This window comes from Rattus norvegicus, chromosome 13, assembly GCF_021556685.1.
Source record: "Rattus norvegicus strain SHRSP/BbbUtx chromosome 13, alternate assembly SHRSP_T2T, whole genome shotgun sequence".
In the NCBI taxonomy this organism is placed as follows: Eukaryota; Metazoa; Chordata; class Mammalia; order Rodentia; family Muridae; genus Rattus; species Rattus norvegicus.
This window is the reverse complement of record NC_141546.1, coordinates 79,774,669-79,797,684: the sequence shown is the minus strand read 5'-3', so window position 1 is coordinate 79,797,684 and position 23,016 is coordinate 79,774,669. Positions and strand designations below refer to the sequence as shown.

The 23,016-nt window shown below is 42.0% G+C and overlaps 2 long non-coding RNA genes across 4 annotated transcripts in view; both read left to right on the top strand.

The window, feature by feature from the left end:
* The window catches only part of LOC102546371 (uncharacterized), an 82,510-nt gene that overhangs the window by 31,767 nt on the left and 27,727 nt on the right, over positions 1-23,016 (top strand). The window lies entirely within an intron of this gene.
* Positions 9,494-21,682, top strand: LOC134481525 (uncharacterized). Its single transcript, XR_015635586.1, has 4 exons — positions 9,494-9,529; positions 10,888-11,065; positions 21,174-21,274; positions 21,573-21,682. It is a non-coding gene; the product is annotated as an uncharacterized LOC134481525 (long non-coding RNA).

Genomic DNA, 23,016 nt, shown 5'->3' with positions numbered 1-23,016 from the left:
CCCATAGATCTTTAAGAAGGCTTTCAAAGATTTATTGACAACTAAATATGGAAGAATTATAAGAGGATAGAGAGGCCTTTGGAATTGGATCTTATCCTCAAATCATTTACTATTTATCATTTTTATCCATCCAATCATTCTCTGTTCCATCAACAAATATTGTTCCGAGTACCTACCAGAACTGTTAGAGTCATTATACATCAACAAATGGGTCCAGTTCTTCCTTCATATATATATTACAGAGAGTTGGGATGAATGAGGATATAAAGAAGTGTTTCTGTTGGTTAGATCAGAATAGACTCATCTGTAGTGGTGGTAGAAATGAGGGTTCATCTACCATGACAGGGTAATCTCAAGAAGAAAGAACCATAATAGGTAAGACTTGAAGAGATGCAAAGCTTAGGAATTCAAAGGATTGCAAAGTGGTCATTGTGAGCAGAAAGGCTTGTGAAGAGATGGATGGCGGTGGGAAACGAAGTGGGAGATGACAGTTGAGACAAGGTTACAGGTCACTGGAAAACCAGGAGCTGGGGCTGTTCTGATTTTAGTGGTGTGCCATGTGTTTTAGGATTATAAGCAACAGAATTTGGTTGTTGCTTCAAAGGGACTGCAGTGAAAAGAATGTCCCATTGGACAACAAAGACTAGAGAAAGGAAATCTACTTTTAGGAGAGCATGCAAATGGTAAGGGTGAGAGATGAAAAGAGCTTGGACTGGAGCAGGAGCTGACACGCTATGGCCCAGAGAGCAAATATTGGATTTTCACAGAAATTTTTCTGAGATTTGGATTAGATATTTGGTAATGTACAAAGTGATTAGATTGAGAAAAGTATGTCCTTTGTCCAAGAAGCAAGCATGGCTGATGGATTGGAAGTTGGATGAGAAGAGGAGAGTGAAAAAGAAAAAATGAGGATAGTTACATTCTGCTTGAACAACTGGCTAAGTATTGACGCCATTGACTGAGGCAGGAAAGGCAGAGAGATCAGTAGTTGAGGTGGGACATTTGAAATGCCACTTCAAACAATTTTCAATAAGCCTGTAAAAGAAGTTGCACATTTAAATTCTAATGAACTTTTAGCTGGTCAATTAGTAATAACAGTTGCTGAGTTAAACATTTCACTGACAACTTAAAGTAGGAAAGATTTGTTTTGACTCACACTGCCAGAGTTTTCAGCCCATGGTTCACTTGCTCTATGTCTATGAGCCTGGGGGGAGGCAGACTATGGGGGTAGACACTGCAAGTGGCTAGGCAGGCTGTTCCTGTGAGGTAGCCAGGCTGTGAAGAGGGCACTGCTAGGAAGGAGCCAGGCATATCCCTGGGGACATACTTAACTGCAAGCAGGCCCTACCTCCTAAGAGTTCATTCACTGTGCACTCATTGATGGATTAGCCAGTTCTCATGATTCAACTCTGTCTCAGTGATGGGATCTACTAGCTGGGGACCAAGCCTTCAACATTTGAGTCCCTTGGTATGGACAAGTCACATCGAGCCATAGTAACCATGAACACAGTGAACCTTAGTAGCATACACTACTGCCTTCCTCACAGCAATACCTACATCTGCGTGTGCCGAAGCTTGAGCAAAGAAGATTGTGCGACCTTGACGTGAGAACCCTACATTATTAGTGCTTCTGTCATCAGAGTCCCTGCTGAGCTCCATTCCCTAAGCACCTGTGTGGAGCATGCGTTGGATCCCTTAGCTTTTCCACTGAGACGCTTTGGAAAGAACTATTTCACTTCAGATGATGGTGGCCTACAAATTCACAGTTTTCACCTCCCACGGAGCCCTTCGTCCCAGTCAACAATTCTTTCATGTGTCTTAGATGAATGCTACTGGGACAGATAATGCAGTCAAGTCAAGCCTTCACAACTTTTTGAGTATTTATATCTCTGTTTGAGCACCCAGATCTTCCTTTCCCCAGGTGGCTTCAGTCCTAACTTCAGGGTGCACCATGGTCCTCAGACAAAGGCCCTTCCGAGGACACAGTCACTGCCTGAGCAAGAGGCCTCAGCTGCTGAACTTGTGCATTGGAGTCCCTCCCCAAAGCACACAGTTTGCTCATTCTATTCCAGTTTCCCACTAAACTTACCAGGTTCTACTTCTTATGCTTCTTTGGGACCTTGATCCATCACCTTTAATGGAATCTCAATTCACAGTAGGACCAGAAAGGAAAAAAGAAGAAAGGAAGATGGCCATGGGTGTGGCTCAGTGGTAGAGCATTTGTCTAGTATGTGCAAGGGTCTGAATTCCAATTCCTAGTATCACAAAAACAAATGACATGACATGCCCCCCACAGGAAGAAAAAGTCTGTCTCCACTCAGCCTTTCATCTCTCTTTCTTTGCTTTCCTTTCCAGTCAAGCTGGTTCTAATGGTCATTCATGGTTTCTCCCTATTTTTCTTCATTCCCCCAGTCTATCCTCAATCTTTGGAAAAATCACTTTCTGGGAGCAGATATTCCTGGCTCACCAGAAGGTTTATTGCATTTATTAGCCTCTTTTAATGCTGACATTTTATTGGAATCATTGTCCTCCTCATATCATAAAGAAATGAGCTTAATATGAAAAAAAAATAACATAAGTTGCTCCTTGTCTCCCCTAGAACACAGAAGAACAAAATTCAAACTGGAAACACATTTCACTCTCCTGACACAGAAGGCCGCCCACCAGGAAACAGGGCCATTTGCTGACTTGGTAAACCAGACGCTTTGTAATTTGAACATATGCTTTCATTGGATTTCTATAATATGACATAGGTTGTTAATTTATTTATTTTCCTATAGCAAGCTATGTTTCCCCTATACTACCTAGGGGAAGAATTTTTATCTTCTGATGTGGATTGAATGTAACTGTGCCCACAGAGGCATGTGCTTGAACATGTCATCTCTAATTGGTAGTACTGCTTAGGAAAGTTGTGGGAACTTTAGGAGGGCGAGTCTCATTGGAAGAGGTGGGTCATTGGAAATAGACCTTGAGGATTTTATAGCTTGGACTCACTTTCTGTCCACTTCCTAACTCCAGATGCAATGCAGCCTAATTGCCCATATCCCTGCTGCTACACTTCTGCCGGGATGGGCTGTATTCTCTTGAAGTGTAAGCCCAAGTAAACCCTTCCTTTCTTAAGTTGCTTCTTGTCATGTATTCAGATGTAGCATCGAACATCATGAATACAAAGGCCTAGCCAGGCCCAGTGACACAAGCTTACAATCTCAGAGACAGTGGATTGAGGCGGGAAGATGTCAAACACAGGAAGCCTAGGCTATTTGGTCAGACCTTGTCTCAAAAAGAAAGGTACATAGTGGCCCAAGAGTGTCACTTTTTGGTTAAGCACTTGCCTGCTATGCATGAGGCTCCAGTATCAATCTCTAGTGCCACAAAATAACCAAAAACAAGGCTGTCTTAATGGTTCTATGAGGTGAGGTTCTTGAGAATAGTGATTGTCAGCCTTCCCAATATTGTGACCCTTTAACGCGGCTTCTCATGCTGTCGTGACCCCCAACCATGAAATTTTGTTGCCATTTCATAACTATAAATTTGCTACCCGTATGAATCATAATGCAATTTTTTCTGGAGATAGAGGTTTTCCAAAGGTTTTCAACCCACAGGTTGAGAACCACTGCTCTGGAGGAACAGACTCTAAGGGATGAATGGATACTCCAAAGAGGGTCGATTAGATTGGGTCACATAGATGACCTGGGTTATCCAACAGTGTTTGTCGAGATGCTGGAGGGGTTGAGAAACCGATAGCTACACAACCCATGAAGGTGGATGCCTCCACAGTTCAAATCTGGAGCTGAAGGTCTGGAGGATCTGAAAAGCCGTTTGAGAAGTTAATTTCAGAAGACTGAAGAACCTGGGCTCTGACGTTAGCAAAGAATGACAACAATATGCTACTACCAGGGTAGATGCGTGCACTAGCAAGGAGTAAAGAACAACAGGCAAAAGCTGTACTGGTTTTCTTCAACCTCTTTGTATTTGTGCTGCCATGGAGGGTGCTGCCTGTTCTGGGGGTACATCTTCCCCTCCTCTGTCAATGCTTCTAGGAAGTGCTTCATCGTCCCACACAGAGGGGTACTCCTACGTGATCCAAGATCCAGTCAAACTGACCGCCAAGATAAACAGTCACTATAGCAGTGCTTCATGGTATAGTAATTAAAGCTTTTATTTAATACTACTGAACACTCTTCCACCATAACTGATCCATACCTGTGAAGTCATCAGGTGGTTCTGCTGAGGAGCAGCAGATAGATCTGCATCTATGAAGTTTAGAACACAGCTTAGAGATGCCTGCAGGGCAGAATACACTATGTTAGTGTACGTGCTCCAGTCATAGATATGGAGACATCCAGACCCCATCCCTCTTCTGCTTTTTGGACCTGAAGGATACCGTCAGACATGTAGATGTTTCCATGTGTCCAGATATCCTGCTCCCAAAATCGTGAGTTGTCTAGATTCAGGATCCTAGATGGCAGAGTAGGGGAGAGCTTAGTGGCTTCCGTTTCTGTAGGCAAGGAAGTTGGATCTATAGGCAAGGAAGTTGAATCAGAAGTGTTACATAAGCCTCCAAAGTCTGTTTTAATAGAGTGGGACTTAAACCAGATCCCCTGACAGCAAATGCAGTGCGTTTCAGTCTTTTGAGAGTCACAAGACGTAACTAGATCCTGTGCATGGAATTGAGTCCTGCCTAGAGGGAGACAGGGCAATCTGGGAGCTGGGAAATCCAGTCCCCTCATTTTTATGCACCAGGTTACAAAGGAGCCAACTTAACGATTTCTTATTTCCTCAGACTCCCCTGGGGATAGGAAGCTCCTAATTCTCAGAGGTTCCTCTTTGATCTGAGCCGGTTAACGGAATGCATCCCATTATCCGTGTGACTCAGCAAACTGACCGGTGCTCTTCTTTTCGCTGGCAGACGAGTCGGTGCCTTGATGAAGGTTACCTGATATGGGCGTGCACGCTGAGCCCGGGAACAGCAGAGCTTAACTCTGAGCCACATTCGTCATTTTCGTCAATTAATTAGGCTCCCAGCTTAAAAGGGCCATCAATCTCTCTAGGTTCGGCTTGCCAGATTCCAGAGTCTTTCTTCGGTTAAAAAAATCTGCTGCCGTGCCATACCTGCAAAACCGAAGCCGAGAAAAGACGAGATCCAAGGAGCTTGCTTCTTCTGCATTCTTAACTGCAGAGCCCACTGCTTTGAGCTGACTCATGCTTCCGGCTAGAGGTGTGGATGCCAGCTCAGTGCCCTAGGAGCCCTGCTCTGCTCCCATGAAATTAGAGTCCTGGAAGCTGCCAAACCTTTACACCAGCGGGCTGAGAATAGCTAGAATGAAGTTTCTAATATACCCATCTTATAGCTTCTCCTGGCCTCACATCTGCTATCAGCCCTTTAGCATCTAATACAAACGCAATCGCTCTAAACATAGAGAGAACACTGCAAAGATAAAGACAGAGTATTTTTTTCCCCCTGTGCAAAACATATGTGCAATGCCCTTGGTGTCCAGAAGAGGGCATCGGACGCCCCCTAGGACTAGCGTTACAGACTGTTGTAAGCCGTCTTGTGTATGCTGGGAATTGAACTCTGATCCTCTGGAAGAGCAGTCCGTGCTCCTCACTGATGAACCAGCTCGCCAACCCAGCAAAGATGCTTGGTGTTTGGTGTCTCCTTATGATGAGCTATGAGGGGTAGTTCATTCAGAAACTCTGGATGAATCTGCTGCTTGTCCCGTTTGTCCCGTTCAGTTTCTGGGGGCTGCTGGTCTTCCCTGGATTGTGGCTGCATCACCCAGATCAAGATGGACAGTTTCCAATCTGCATCATTGTATGTCATCATCTGTCTTGTGTCTGTGTGTACAACCCTTCTTCGTCTCTCCCTTTTAAGGCTGCGTATGGTTGTATTTTGGAGTCTCCTCAGATAACCTGGTGTTACTACCTACCTCAAGATCCCCTCCTCCGTCTCTTTCCTCCCCCCCCTCTTACTCCTTCCCACTTCCTTCCAATCTTTCTGTCTTCTTTGCCCTTTGTAGCATTTCATAGAGTCCAGGGGTGAGGCTACAGCATCTTTTGGAAATAGTATTTTTCAATGTGGAACCAACTTTCTATTCTGAATCCTTATCTCTGCTTCCTCAATGTCCCACGTGTCACTCCTGTGGATGCAGACATTCATATTTGGACTCCCGGGTAGACACTGAAAGGAAGCAGTCGCCTGGCTACTGAGCCACACTGCTCAGTCCCCTCGCTCGCAGGTGCAGCCATGTATCTAGTGAAAGTTGGAAAGAGGTGTTTTCTGCTGTTGGAAAGTCTCCCCCACCTAAAGGAACTCTTATGTATTAGTCACGCTCTCTTTAATGGTCCACTTTCTGGATGGTGGCTCCCAGCAAAGCCTCAAAAACCATCTTGAAGTTGGCAGAGGCTTCATTAGCATCAGTTCCTAACTGAGGGTTTTAAGTAGGTGTGTAACCAATTCTCCTGGCATTTGGGTTTCATATGTTGTAGAAATGAATTTATATTGTGTTAAACCACTGACACTTTGGAGTTTATCCATTATCAGCATTTGCCAATCATGTTCAACACCATTACTGCCAATTAATTTTCCTCACTGTTAATCCGTGGATAAAATAGCTGCAGAAGGGACTTGAGAGAGGGCACAGTGGGTAAAGCGCCTGCTGTCCAAGCATGAGGACCCAAGTTCAAATCCCCAGCACCTATGTAAATTCATGGGTATGTGTACCTGCACACACATGCACACATCCACATAAATATACATATGCGTGCGCGCGCGCGCGCGCACACACACACACACACACACACACACACACACACACACACACACATACATACCCCGACTGACAAGATATAGTGATTGACATTCTGCCATCTCCTAGATCTACTCTGTTGCTGAAGCATTCTGTGGAACTTTTCTTAGTTTGTTATGAACCTTTCATTTCCAGTATTTTAGACTGATTTGTCTTTCATTTTCTATTTTGTGCTTGTCGGGGGATGCAGTGTGTGCCGTGGCTTTAGGGGAGGTGTCAGAGGACAGTGCAGGACTCAGTTCTTCTCCCTACTGTGTAATTTCAGAGGTTGAAGCCAGGGTCGTCGTGCTTGGCAGCAGGTGTCTTGTCGTACTGAGTCATCCTGCCAGCTCTCTGTACTGAATCTCATTTTTAAGTCTTGTATTGAATTTATTTCATTCAGCTGTTGGTTCATAATCTTTTTGAATCCATTTGGGAGTTTAAAAGTATCCTCTGATTTCTTTGAACACATTTTCTTTAATTTTAAAGAAATTTTTATGTATAGGTGAATGCATATTTGTGTGTGTGTATGTGTGTGCATGTGTGTGGTGTGTATGCTTGTGTGGCGTATGCTTGTGTGATACATGTGTGTGTGTGTGTGAGTATGGTGTGTTTGTGGTGTGTGTGTGGTATGTGAATGTATGCATGTGTGTGGATTGTGGTGTGTGCTGTGTGGTATGGTGCATGAGGTATGTGTCTGTGTGGTATGTGTGTGTATATGTTTGGCATGTGTGTGTATGACGTGTTTATGCCTGTGTGTGTGTGTGTATGTGTGTGTGTGTGTGTGAGATGTGTGCATGATGTGTGTGCTGTGTGTTTGTGTGATATGCATGGTATATGTATGAGTGGAGTGTGGTGTGTGTTTATGTGGTGTTTATTATGGGTGCTGTGTGAGCGTGTGGTGTATGGTGTGTGGTATGGTGTATGTGTGTGTGGTGTATATGGTGGTATGGTGTGTGTGTGTATAGATTGGAATTTAGTCATCTGGACATTGATTAGATTGTTTTCTGATTACCATTATTCTTTCATATATATACATGTATACACATATATAATACATATATACATATATATATATATATATATATATATTTGCGATCTTTAAGGAAAGGCTTTAGAAGGGTTGAGTTAGAGTTATGACTTCTTTCCTTTGGGCTGGGTTATGGCGTAGGAGCTGGGCCTTCAGCACACTCCCAGGCATCAGTTTCCAGCTCTACCTTAATAGCAGAGCACTGCAGGGATGAACGCGATCCACAAGTCAGCCCTTTCTGGACGTCTAGTCAGCATCAATGCAAAGGTTCCCCTGATACAGATAGATTGAGGTCGCAGGGGAACACTGACAGTACTGTGCACACTAAGATCTGAGTTACAGATGGTATGAGTGGAAAAGCAAAAAGCAGGACTACTGGTTAGTACTCGGGTGACAGGAAAAAACAGAGGAGAAAAATAGAAAGGTCAAAGGGCAGAGATGAGGCAGCTGTGGTGCAAGCCAGAATGAAGAGAGACGGGGGTAAAGAAATACTGTCAAGAGGCCCTAAAACAACACGGGTTCTCAGGAGACCAAGGCAGGGAGACGGCAAAAGCCAGACCAGACTGTTTTCTTTGGGAAAGTGTATCAGAAGGGAAATGAAAAGATTAGAAGAGAAAGGGGGAAAATAGAATGAGAACACAGCAGGCCAGTCTGTCTTACTAAGATTACCGAGCATCAGATAGGGAGGTCTTAGTTGGCCTGCGTGGAGGGCGGAGTCTGAACGTGCTCTACACCCGGGTACTGGTTTTCTCTTTCTCTTTATTCCTTTGCTGGGCTACTGATGCTAGTCGCAGCCCTGGGCAATCTTTGGCAGCTCACGGGAAGAAGCTGTCGTCCCTTCTGCCTGGCGGTAACCTTTCACTGGCTCTGGCTGCAAACATGGCTCATGCTCCTGGGTATTCCTTCCCAACAGTGGGCAAGTGTTTAGAGCGCATGTCTGTGTACCTCAGCGGGCTGTGGCTCAAGTCACTCTTCCATTGACTCGATGCTTCAGACTCAGTTTCTTCCCTACTGTCTACATTGACTCTTTTTCAGGCCAGCTTTCAATGTAGCCCTATGATACTTGCTTTGAGTCCAGGGAGGGTCCAGAGTCACCAAACTGACAACCCCCTTCTCCTCTGCCAGTGTCGCTGCCTGTCGTGCTCGGTCTCCCCTCTGCTCCTGAAAGTCCACTGAGGACTTCTTGAGGCTGTGACCTATGGTTCTCATACTGTCTGCTGTCCCAGACCCTCTGGCTCTCCAGATAGCATCGATCCCTCCACCACGGACGCTGGAATTTCTCTAGTTTGTTCTGCAAACATCCTATTTCACGCTGATGTAATTTTGTTGGTCGAGTATCTGGTTGATTGAGCTGTTTTTATTCCTCCCTTGTACATATCAACAGTTGGTTGACTTACTCTGCAGCACATGAGGGTTCCTTCCTGGATCGAGTTCACTCTTTTCATTTACTATGGAAACTGTACTGTGCCTTTGGGGTTGAGTCTGTCTTTCCTCTTCCTCCGAGTGCTGTATTGCTTCTGTTGCGCTGTCTTGGTGGTCATGAGTTGCCTTAGTTTATGCGTGCCTGGAATGGCCCCATCTCTTCACAGTACAGCTTGGCTAGAAACAGCAATCTTGGTTGGCCGTTGGTCTTCAGGCCTTGTTTACCGGTTCTCACTCTCCTTGCTTTTCTGACTGTTGAGGAGAGACGCTATTCTGACGCACCTGCCTTGTGAGCTAGCATGTTTACGTACTGCTTTTATTTGTTGATCTTTGAGTTGAAATTTATTTAAATTACCCTTAAACATATTAAAAAACCCCAGCTCATCCTCATTGCAAACAAGAGATAGGTACCATAACTACAACGGGATATCACTTCTTGTCTGTCAGAGGCAAATGGCGTGACAAGAAGACTCTGTCACGCTGCTTTTGTGATAATGCAAAATACCTGCACAGAGTGGGCTCATCAATGGCTGGCAATATTATGCACACAAATGCCCTTTGTCTCAGCAACTGTGCCTCTAAAAAAATAGTTTCCAAGCATAGGTTGGCAAACGGACTCTGAACTGTGCTTTACCTGTGTACAGGTACCTTTGGCAGGCAGTGCAATGAGCTACATCAATATATTGATTGTGGTTATGTAATAGTGAAAGAGAAAATGTGCAAATGTTTGTCAGTGGGGCTTGGTTGAATAAACTGTGGCACAAAAACGTGACATGTGTCCGTTAATCAATAAAGAATGGGGTTGGACTGATGGCTCAGCAGGACCAAGATTTGATTCCCAGCATCCATAAAAGCAGCTCATTACTATTGGTAACTCCAGTTCCAGGTCTATTTAATGCCCTTTTTTTTCTGGCTTCCATGGGCACAGAGCATGGGTAGAGTATGCCAGATAATGAACTTGTAAATAGTTAAGGTCTTTGGGGACTCAGTGCATTGTTACTTGGTGTGTTGTTTTAGTCAACTGGCAAGGCAGAGCATGTGTTAGAGCAAAGCCATTCACCTCATGGGAATAACAAGAAGAGGCCAGGACCTCACACTCCCCTCTAATGGCAAATCCTTTATGACCTGAAGTCCTCTAATGAGGCTCCACCTCTGGAAGGTTCCACACATCGCTGGAATAGACCCAAAGTCTTCAGTGCATGGACCTTTGGGGGCACTTATCCAAGGTGCCGTGCTGTGCTCTATTCCTAAATCTGCCTGTTATTTTAATAGGTAGGAAAAAATCAACCGCTTAGTTTTGGGGGTCACTTAAGGAGAGACACTGTTTCCATTAAAACATGAAATCAGTAGAATGGCACTTCATAAGGACAAAGCCGGATGTATTTTTAGATGAACTAACACAGTCCCACAAGATCACCTGCAGCAAGCCTACGAGTAGAAAGAGAATCGGAGAAGCACTTCTCTCTTGGGCCATGAAGTTCTAAAGGTTCTTAGCTATTACAACCCCTATCATCGCTAAGTATTTTATGCCCCTGTAGAGGAATAACTTTTATTTTTCTTTTTGGTTTGCATGCTCACACAATGGTCTGTGATATCAACGTGATTGTTTAGAGATCAAGTGAACTGCTCACAACTTATTTATTCCAGGAACTTCAGGCTTCCATTTCCCCAATCCTTGTTCTGATAGAGAGGGCGCTAGCTTCAGGAACAGTCACTGCTACAGATACATCGCAAATCACAGCAGAAAGTCGGGCTCGCCACATCCCCGTCTCTAAAGCTGATACCACCTTTATGACAATACAAAGATGCATGTGTGCCCTGTCAGGTAATGCCCTCTGTGATGCCATAGCAAGTAAGCACTTAGGAGATGCCTGGATTTCCTAGCCTCCAAAACCACAAGCCAAGTGAACTTTTATTTTTAAACTACTATTTTGCCTCAGACATTTTGTCATAGTAACAGAAAGTGGGCCAAAGGAATATATCCACGAATTGTGCCCTCTAATTTGTGGGTGGTTTTCATGACCTAATTCAGGACTAATGACTATTCTCCTTTGATACATTTGAGAGAGCATTGTTTCTGGTGAGCAATAGCAGGTGTTTTACAAGAATAAAGTGACCCAGACTTTGCAAGGATATAAGATAGTCAACAGGTTTGAAGGGGAGGGTTTGGCGTTTTCCTGTCTTTGTCAATGTCCCTACTGTGCTCACGCTATCATAACAGAAAGCACAAGGTGTAAGTTTTATCTTCAGAAAAGCGATGTTGGCAACAATGAGATTAAGGTACCCTAAGCACCATTTAAGAATGTAAGATTATAGTATTCGCTAACGGAAGGCCTGGACATAGAATGAAGTAATTGAGATAATGGTTTCTTAAAAAAAGTTAAGGGAAGTCCCACACCCGCGGATCCCGGCCCGCAGCAGCTCTCTGCTCCCAGACCCGGTGAGAGAGAGACCCAACCGCCTGGTCAGGTGGGCACTCCTGAGGCTGCAGAGCGGAAGAGACCACCAACACTGCTCACCCCTGCCCACATCCCTGGCCCAAGAGGAAACTGTATAAGGCCTCTGGGCTCCCGTGGGGGAGCGGCAGGACCCCTGCCTGAGACACCACCGGACCCTGAAGGAAACAGACCGGATAAACAGTTCTCTGCACCCAAATCCCGTGGGAGGGAGAGCTAAACCTTCAGAGAGGCAGACAAGCCTGGGAAACCAGAAGAGACTGCTCCCTGCACACACATCTCGGACGCCAGAGGAAAAAGCCAAAGACCATCTGGAACCCTGGTGCACTGAAGCTTCCGGAAGGGGTGGCACAGGTCTTCCTGGTTGCTGCCGCTGCAGAGAGCCCCTGGGCAGCACCCCACGAGCAAACCTGAGCCTCGGGACCACAGGTAAGACCAAATTTTCTGCTGCAAGAAAGCTGCCTGGTGAACTCAAGACACAGGCCCACAGGAACAGCTGAAGACCTGTAGAGAGGAAAAACTACACGCCCGAAAGCAGAACACTCTGTCCCCATAACTGACTGAAAGAGAGGAAAACAGGTCTACAGCACTCCTGACACACAGGCTTATAGGACAGTCTAGCCACTGTCAGAAATAGCAGAACAAAGTAACACTAGAGATAATCTGATGGCGAGAGGCAAGCGCAGGAACCCAAGCAACAGAAACCAAGACTACATGCCATCATCGGAGCCCAATTCTCCCACCAAAACAAACATGGAATATCCAAACACACCAGAAAAGCAAGATCTAGTTTCAAAATCATATTTGATCATGATGCTGGAGGACTTCAAGAAAGACATGAACACACTTAGGGAAGCACAGGAAAACATTAATAAACAAGTAAAAGCCTACAGAGAGGAATCGCAAAAATCCCTGAAAGAATTCCAGGAAAACACAATCAAACAGTTGAAGGAATTAAAAATGGAAATAGAAGCAATCAAGAAAGAACACATGGAAACAACCCTGGATATAGAAAACCAAAAGAAGAGACAAGGAGCTGTAGATACAAGCTTCACCAACAGAATACAAGAGATGGAAGAGAGAATCTCAGGAGCAGAAGATTCCATAGAAATCATTGACTCAACTGTCAAAGATAATGTAAAGCGGAAAAAGCTACTGGTCCAAAACATACAGGAAATCCAGGACTCAATGAGAAGATCAAACCTAAGGATAATAGGTATAGAAGAGAGTGAAGACTCCCAGCTCAAAGGACCAGTAAATATCTTCAACAAAATCATAGAAGAAAACTTCCCTAACCTAAAAAAAGAGATACCCATAGACATACAAGAAGCCTACAGAACTCCAAATAGATTGGACCAGAAAAGAAACACCTCCCGTCACATAATTGTCAAAACACCAAACGCACAAAATAAAGAAAGAATATTAAAAGCAGTAAGGGAAAAAGGTCAAGTAACATATAAAGGGAGACCTATCAGAATCACACCAGACTTCTCGCCAGAAACTATGAAGGCCAGAAGATCCTGGACTGATGTCATACAGACCCTAAGAGAACACAAATGCCAGCCCAGGTTACTGTATCCAGCAAAACTCTCAATTAACATTGATGGAGAAACCAAGATATTCCATGACAAAACCAAATTTACACAATATCTTTCTACAAATCCAGCACTACAAAGGATAATAAATGGTAAAGCCCAACATAAGGAGGCAAGCTATACCCTAGAAGAAGCAAGAAACTAATCGTCTTGGCAACAAAACAAAGAGAATGAAAGCACACAAACATAACCTCACATCCAAATATGAATATAACGGGAAGCAATAATCACTATTCCTTAATATCTCTCAATATCAATGGCCTCAACTCCCCAATAAAAAGACATAGATTAACAAACTGGATACGCAACGAGGACCCTGCATTCTGCTGCCTACAGGAAACACACCTCAGAGACAAAGACAGACACTACCTCAGAGTGAAAGGCTGGAAAACAACTTTCCAAGCAAATGGTCAGAAGAAGCAAGCTGGAGTAGCCATTCTAATATCAAATAAAATCAATTTCCAACTAAAAGTCATCAAAAAAGATAAGGAAGGACACTTCATATTCATCAAAGGAAAAATCAACCAAGATGAACTCTCAATCCTAAATATCTATGCCCCAAATACAAGGGCACCTACATACGTAAATGAAACCTTACTAAAGCTCAAAACACACATTGCACCTCACACAATAATAGTGGGAGATTTCAACACCCCACTCTCATCAATGGACAGATCATGGAAACAGAAATTAAACAGTGATGTAGACAGACTAAGAGAAGTCATGAGCCAAATGGACTTAACGGATATTTATAGAACATTCTATCCTAAAGCAAAAGGATATACCTTCTTCTCAGCTCCTCATGGTACTTTCTCCAAAATTGACCATATAATTGGTCAAAAAACGGGCCTCAACAGGTACAGAAAGATAGAAATAATCCCATGCGTGCTATCGGACCACCACGGCCTAAAACTGGTCTTCAATAACAATAAGGGAAGAATGCCCACATATACGTGGAAATTGAACAATGCTCTACTCAATGATAACCTGGTCAAGGAAGAAATAAAGAAAGAAATTAAAAACTTTTTAGAATTTAATGAAAATGAAGATACAACATACTCAAACTTATGGGACACAATGAAAGCTGTGCTAAGAGGAAAACTCATAGCGCTGAGTGCCTGCAGAAAGAAACAGGAAAGAGCATATGTCAGCAGCTTGACAGCACACCTAAAAGCTCTAGAACAAAAAGAAGCAAATACACCCAGGAGGAGTAGAAGGCAGGAAATAATCAAACTCAGAGCTGAAATCAACCAAGTAGAAACAAAAAGGACCATAGAAAGAATCAACAGAACCAAAAGTTGGTTCTTTGAGAAAATCAACAAGATAGATAAACCCTTAGCCAGACTAATGAGAGGACACAGAGAGTGTGTCCAAATTAACAAAATCAGAAATGAAAAGGGAGACATAACTACAGATTTGGAGGAAATTCAAAAAATCATCAGATCTTACTATAAAAACCTATATTCAACAAAATTTGAAAATCTTCAGGAAATGGACAATTTCCTAGACAGATACCAGGTACCGAAGTTAAATCAGGAACAGATAAACCAGTTAAACAACCCCATAACTCCTAAGGAAATAGAAGCAGTCATTAAAGGTCTCCCAACCAAAAAGAGCCCAGGTCCAGACGGGTTTAGTGCAGAATTCTATCAAACCTTCATAGAAGACCTCATACCAATATTATCCAAACTATTCCACAAAATTGAAACAGATGGAGCCCTACCGAATTCCTTCTACGAAGCCACAATTACTCTTATACCTAAACCACACAAAGACCCAACAAAGAAAGAGAACTTCAGACCAATTTCCCTTATGAATATCGACGCAAAAATACTCAATAAAATTCTGGCAAACCGAATTCAAGAGCACATCAAAACAATCATCCACCATGATCAAGTAGGCTTCATCCCAGGCATGCAGGGATGGTTTAATATACGGAAAACCATCAACGTGATCCATTATATAAACAAACTGAAAGAACAGAACCACATGATCATTTCATTAGATGCTGAGAAAGCATTTGACAAAATTCAACACCCCTTCATGATAAAAGTCCTGGAAAGAATAGGAGTTCAAGGCCCATACCTAAACATAGTAAAAGCCATATACAGCAAACCAGTTGCTAACATTAAACTAAATGGAGAGAAACTTGAAGCAATCCCACTAAAATCAGGGACTAGACAAGGCTGCCCACTCTCTCCCTACTTATTCAATATAGTTCTTGAAGTTCTAGCCAGAGCAATCAGACAACAAAAGGAGATCAAAGGGATACAGATCGGAAAAGAAGAGGTCAAAATATCACTATTTGCAGATGACATGATAGTATATTTAAGTGATCCCAAAAGTTCCACCAGAGAACTACTAAAGCTGATAAACAACTTCAGCAAAGTGGCTGGGTATAAAATTAACTCAAACAAATCAGTTGCCTTCCTCTATACAAAAGAGAAACAAGCCGAGAAAGAAATTAGGGAAACGACACCCTTCATAATAGACCCAAATAATATAAAGTACCTCGGTGTGACTTTAACCAAGCAAGTAAAAGATCTGTACAATAAGAACTTCAAGACACTGAGGAAAGAAATTGAAGAAGACCTCAGAAGATGGAAAGATCTCCCATGCTCATGGATTGGCAGGATTAATATAGTAAAAATGGCCATTTTACCAAAAGCAATCTACAGATTCAATGCAATCCCCATCAAAATACCAATCCAATTCTTCAAAGAGTTAGACAGAACAATTTGCAAATTCATCTGGAATAACAAAAAACCCAGGATAGCTAAAGCTATCCTCAACAATAAAAGGACTTCAGGGGGAATCACTATCCCTGAACTCAAGCAGTATTACAGAGCAATAGTGATAAAAACTGCATGGTATTGGTACAGAGACAGACAGATAGACCAATGGAATAGAATTGAAGACCCAGAAATGAACCCACACACCTATGGTCACTTGATTTTTGACAAAGGAGCCAAAACCATCCAATGGAAAAAAGATAGCATTTTCAGCAAATGGTGCTGGTTCAACTGGAGGGCAACATGTAGAAGAATGCAGATCGATCCATCCTTATCACCCTGTACAAAGCTTAAGTCCAAGTGGATCAAGGACCTCCACATCAAACCAGACACACTCAAACTAATAGAAGAAAAACTAGGGAAGCATCTGGAACACATGGGCACTGGAAAAAATTTCCTGAACAAAACACCAATGGCTTATGCTCTAAGATCAAGAATCGACAAATGGGATCTCATAAAACTGCAAAGCTTCTGTAAGGCAAAGGACACGGTGGTTAGGACAAAACGGCAACCAACAGATTGGGAAAAGATCTTTACCAATCCTACAACAGATAGAGGCCTTATATCCAAAATATACAAAGAACTCAAGAAGTTAGACCGCAGGGAAACAAATAACCCTATTAAAAAATGGGGTTCAGAGCTAAACAAAGAATTCACAGCTGAGGAATGCCGAATGGCTGAGAAACACCTAAAGAAATGTTCAACATCTTTAGTCATAAGGGAAATGCAAATCAAAACAACCCTGAGATTTCACCTCACACCAGTGCGATTGGCTAAGATCAAAAACTCAGGTGACAGCAGATGCTGGCGAGGATGTGGAGAAAGAGGAACACTCCTCCATTGTTGGTGGGATTGCAGACTGGTAAAACCATTCTGGAAATCAGTCTGGAGGTTCCTCAGAAAATTGGACATTGAACTGCCTGATGATCCAGCTATACCTCTCTTGGGCATATACCCAAAAGATGCCTCAACATATAAAAGAGACACGTGCTCCACTATGTTCATCGCAGCCTTATTTATAATAGCCAGAAACTGGAAAGAACCCAGATGCCCTTCAACAGAGGAATGGATACAGAAAATGTGGTACATCTACACAATGGAATATTACTCAGCTATCAAAAACAACGAGTTTATGAAATTCGTAGGCAAATGGTTGGAACTGGAAAATATCATCCTGAGTGAGCTAACCCAATCACAGAAAGACATACATGGTATGCACTCATTGATAAGTGGCTATTAGCCCAAATGCTTGAATTACCCTAGATGCATAGAACACATGAAACTCAAGACGGATGATCAAAATGTGAATGCTTCACTCCTTCTTTAAATGAGGAAAAGAATACCCTTGGCAGGGAAGGGAGAGGCAAAGATTAAAACAGAGACTGAAGGAACACCCATTCAGAGCCTGCCCCACATGTGGCCCATACATATACAGCCACCCAATTAGACAAGATGGATGAAGCAAAGAAGTGCAGACCGACAGGAGCCGGATGTAGATCGCTCCTGAGAGACACAGCCAGAATACAGCAAATATAGAGGCGAATGCCAGCAGCAAACCACTGAACTGAGAATAGGTCCCCTATTGAAGGAATCAGAGAAAGAACTGGAAGAGCTTGAAGGGGCTCGAGACCCCAAAAGTACAACAATGCCAAGCAACCAGAGCTTCCAGGGACTAAGCCACTACCTAAAGACTATACATGGACTGACCCTGGACTCTGACCTCATAGGTAGCAATGAATATCCTAGTAAGAGCACCAGTGGAAGGGGAAGCCCTGGGTCCTGCTAAGACTGAACCCCCAGTGAACTAGTCTATGGGGGGAGGGCGGCAATGGGGGGAGGGTTGGGAGGGGAACACCCATAAGGAAGGGGAGGGGGGAGGGGGATGTTTGCCCGGAAACCGGGAAAGGGAATAACACTCGAAATGTATATAAGAAATACTCAAGTTAATAAAAAAAAAAAAAAGAAAGAAAAAAAAAAACAAAAAATAAAAAAAAAAGTTAAATATCAGGAGAAAACAAAACATGGAATCAGGTGCCACTCGGTCAGTTGATTGGTGGTTGGTCTCACTTAGGTGTGCCAGACAGTGAGTGTAGAAGGATGAGTGGTCAAGGAAGGTCACCCCTGCCGTAAGAGGCCCAGGAGCTTGTAAAAACGACAAACAAACAAAACCCAGACCCATCAGATGTTCCTGCTTCTGCTACACAAAGGAAAGTGAAGCTAAAAGGAAACACACAGATATAAAAACTATAAAATTATAAAAGTCAGTTTTATAATTCAGATGTGTCCTTTTGTTTACTTTGTTTACCAACCTGAGGTGGTATTTCGTTTTCCTAGTCTTTGCTCCTCTCCACAGACTGTGATGTCACAATTCTCTTCTCCCTTGTGGACATGTTGATGTTAATACTTGTCTTTGGTTGCTAAAGCCATTTTTTCTTTCCTAAGAAGGAAGGCTCACTCGGTCACTCTACAACTTCACAATCTTATATAATTTCCATGCTAGGAGCAATGTAAGTGAGGATTTATGATAACGAAATGTGGAGAAATGGTTCAAATGTTTTGAGGTGTCAGAGAAATTATTTACCCCCTCCCATCCTTGCAGGCTTTGTGTATGACATGGAGATTAACTCACTTCCTTGGTAAGAATTTGGCAAAAGCACATTTCAAATTTTCTAACAAGAAATGAGTAACTGACAACCATTATCTCAAAAAATATTGCTTATAGGACCTGATTCTTTTCGTACACCATTTTTCAGGGAAACACATATCTTGCTGGCTAAGAGACCATCTAGAGGCTTTGAAAATAGCCTTATAACTTAAGACTTTCAAGACCTTTGACCATTCTGAGCTTAGATTTGTGGTGTAGTTATGAAGCAGTAGTGTTGAAAGTGTAAATTACTGGCAAAAGTTGAAATAACCCTTGACTCATCTCTCAAGGCCACAGCCTGGTAACAGTGGAGAACTTGGGCCTTTGGCAAGCTGCTGAAGTTGGCCAGCTGCCAGACAGCGAGGTGACTGTCTGGATGAGTTGACAGCTACTTTCCCAAGGCTTTCAGCTCTGCAGTCCCCTGTCCTGAATGATGGTTATTAATAGCCCCAATTTCTGGAGCTTCTGAGTAATTCACCTCAAAGAAACTTCTCAAAGGAAAGCATGAGGCCATAAGGTGGTGCTTGCCAGTGGAAGGGTTGGACACGTGAGCTTGAACAAAACTGCTTCAAAATTGTACACCAAAAGTGATGTGCACTCTCATTACATTTCTGAATAATGAATTGTCACTTTCTAAAAATGAGAAATAGCATCCCATGGGGTATCTTGGTCCAAAATGTTTACAAATCTTCTCTCCTTATGTGTAAGGAACTTACTTTAGCAAAAAGGCTAGCAACCTGATTAATTGTTCTTACATGTATAGTACCCTTGTCTTTTATAGTCCTTTTTATTTTTCAAATGGAGACAGAAGAGAAAGGGATGATGATGATGATGATGACAACGATGACGATGGTGGCAGTGGTGGTGGTGGTGATGATGATGAACTTCTATCAGAAGAAAAGGGCATGAAGAGCTTTGAGTCCCCTTCCTTAACTGTCTTTCATGTACAATGAATTCTCCTTTACTGTAGGCTGAATTTTAAATGTGATTCACCCTCTTTATTAGAGGCTGATGGGTTGATGGTCATGTCTGATAGTTAGAGGAGAAGTGAATTATACACAGTATAGCAAGAGCCAACCTGATTGTTTTCTAAGCAAATTGTTTATAAGCAAATTCAAAAACTAACAGCAAAAGTAGATAAAAATAAAACACAGATTAAATGTATTCCCTAGCTTCTTTTTGGTTCTTTTGGTAAAATCTCGTGGATAGTAAAGCTATTTTTGAAAAATTTAAATTAATTACCTATACTAACAAGGTAACTATATATATATGTATATATATATATATATATATATATATATATATATATATATATATATATATATATGGTCAGGTGAATAAAAATTACTTCACCTGACATTATACATGTATTATGTCTTTATGATTCTACAGATGATATATTGAAACAAGCATCAGCGATGAGTTTTCCAAAGATTTGGAAAAGGGGAAATAAAATTGTCATGAGTCATAACCTAAATCTCACAGATAAAATATGCAGCGTCATTTTCCTATTTAGGATAGAATGGTTTTCCTGTAGCGATAGGCAAGCCCAACTTCTCCAGGGTTTAAATGTCAGACTTGGATTTTGCTTATGGCATGTGACGTTCACGAATTTAGGGGATGCCACTGTTCCACATGGTTTCCACTTTGGGCCCCAAAGCGAACTCCACCTTGGCAGATAAAAACTAAAGCGGGACTTACATTCATGGGTAAATGTTTCTGTCCAGGAGTGACATTTAGTACTTGAAAATTATTGGCCAGGAACAGTCATGATGCCACACCTAACTCAAAGAAGTTATTGAAGAGTAATTTGGTTATATGCCCAAAAATAGGCACTGTGTAATGGCTGTTTTGATTTTAAAGGAAAGAATTGGCTCAAAAGTCAATTATTTATTATAACCAGATATAAAAAGTTAACATATTTGAGGAATATGTCAGCCAAAGTACACCAAAGGTCATGGTGCTGATGGGTAACATAAGTGTACCCACTGGAGATGGCAGTGTGCTCTGTGAAAGCCTCACTGTTTCAGTTGCCCTCCTTATTCTATGGTCACTAAGGGATGTAATCCTTCACAGAAGAATTAAATAAGACTTTCCTACAGATAAATAGATGGTCAGAAGGATACCATAATACAATTCTTCTACTCTAGCTTTATTTTGATACTTGGATATTCTGGTTTTGGAAATTGATTTGTCCGAGCATGCTCAGTTTGAATGATCCTTCAAAGTTAAAATAGTGCCCTGTGCGCTGAAGAGACGGCAGCTTTGAGTCGATGCGGTTTTAAGTCAACTCTAAAGCAAGAGGACTCACCAAAGGGAAGCTATTTCCTCACTCCTCCTAAGCATAACGTGAGATGTAAAGACTTGGTCCCTCTGTGTTGTGTATTCGAATTTGAAGGAACGTTATAATATTCTAGTAAACAGTGTCAATGTTATATCATTCCAGCTTGGAAGCCAACTCAAGGGATTGAAGGGCAAAAATAAGAGCCTATTCCACACTTCAACTTCTTTCAATTCATTATGGGTTATTTCAAGAAGCAGTGAAAGGTGATACGATAGCTAATAAAACTTTACAATGCACTATATTACTTTATGAACAAAATCATAAAATTTTCACTTCTATGTGTAACTGTTGGTATAGTTTCTATCAGGTGTGGCAATTGTGATGGTTTGGATGAGTCCACAGGCTCATATGTTTGGATACTTGGCACACAATTGATGGAACTGTTTGGGAAGGATTAGGAGGTGTGGCTTGTTGGGGGGAGTATGCCACTAGGAACAGCCTTTGAGGTTTCAAAAAACTTGAGCCATTCTCAGTGTGCCTCTCTTTGTCTCCTACTTGCAGATCAAGATGTGAACTCTTAGCTGTTCCTGCAACCATGCCTTCACTTCACCATCATAGACCTAATCCTCTGAAACCATAAACCTAATTAAACAATTAAATGCTTTCCTTTATATGTTGACTTGATCATGGTGTTTGTCAGAAGTAGAAAAGTGACTAAGACAATAGTCAAATACATTATTTTTGTGAGCCAATAATTTTATATTATTATACAAAGATTCAAGCCAGAGAGAAGTAATTAATTCACTTTAAGTAAATATTCTCCTCAATAATCTGAGTTGGACTCATCCAATGACTGAAAAGGACCTAAAGGAAAAACGAAACTTATCTTAATAGAAGACATTTGCTGAGAACTAGAGTGTCAGCTCCCATTCAAAGATTTTCAGCATCTTTGGTTGTCCCTACAGTCACATAAGACGATCTTTTAAAACAAAATTTATTATCACACCGAAACTATTCTGTTTTCCTTTATAGAACTGACATGGATTTTTTTTAATATGAGGGAGCAAAATTCTGCTATAATAGACACAAAACTTTAGGAGTAGCTTTTGAATTGGGTAACAGGAACAGGCACGATAGGAAAATCTGATGTTGAGCTTTCATAGTACTGGAATGTGTCATTGAGTTGCTAGGAGCAGAGAGGAGGCATCATCAGCTTAACCCAGCTCTGAACTCTGTGAATTACAATAATGATTAGTTTGGAAAGATATGCACATGGGTACAATAGCTGCATGAACTCCTAGAACCCATGGTTGTTTGCAGAATATCTACATAAGATCAAGCCAGTCAGAATTTTAGCATGGAGTGAGGAAGAGTTCATGGGCCTCCAGTCATAGCTAAGGATCCACAGATAGATGATTGTTTTCTAGTGGAACTAGCATACGTCTTCTTTATGATCGTAGTCCCTGGAAGAGTGATCACATTTCAGTGGATGGCCTCATATCTATGAGTATATGAGCAGCACAAACTAAACTCGATGGATTAATCTTTTAAAAGAGGACAAGAATTTTGGAGTTGTGGAGATGTAGGAGTGGATCTGATGGAGTTAAGAATGAGGAGGGGGATGATTATTATCAAAACACATTGTATGAAATTCTCAGAAGAATTAGTGAAAGCTTAAAGGACAAAGAAATATCTAATGTTGCCTTGAAGAGCTAGAAAAAAGGAATCTTAGGTCAGGTCCCAGAAGCAAATGAGGTCATATTGGAAAGTACAGAAAGACAACACTTTTGATAAAGTGGTAGAAAATTTGTCTTGTTAGGTGGAAGCCGCAAATAATGAAGTTGGACATTTATCAGAAAAGATTTTTCAAGCAATGTGTGGAAGGGGTTGTCTGGTTTCTCTTTGCCAGGTAGAGAAAATAAGAGAGGCAGGAAGAGAGTAAAGAAGAAATTCTTAAGCATTAGCCTTGGATGATTTAAGAGATTTTTCTTGTTATCCAGATTGC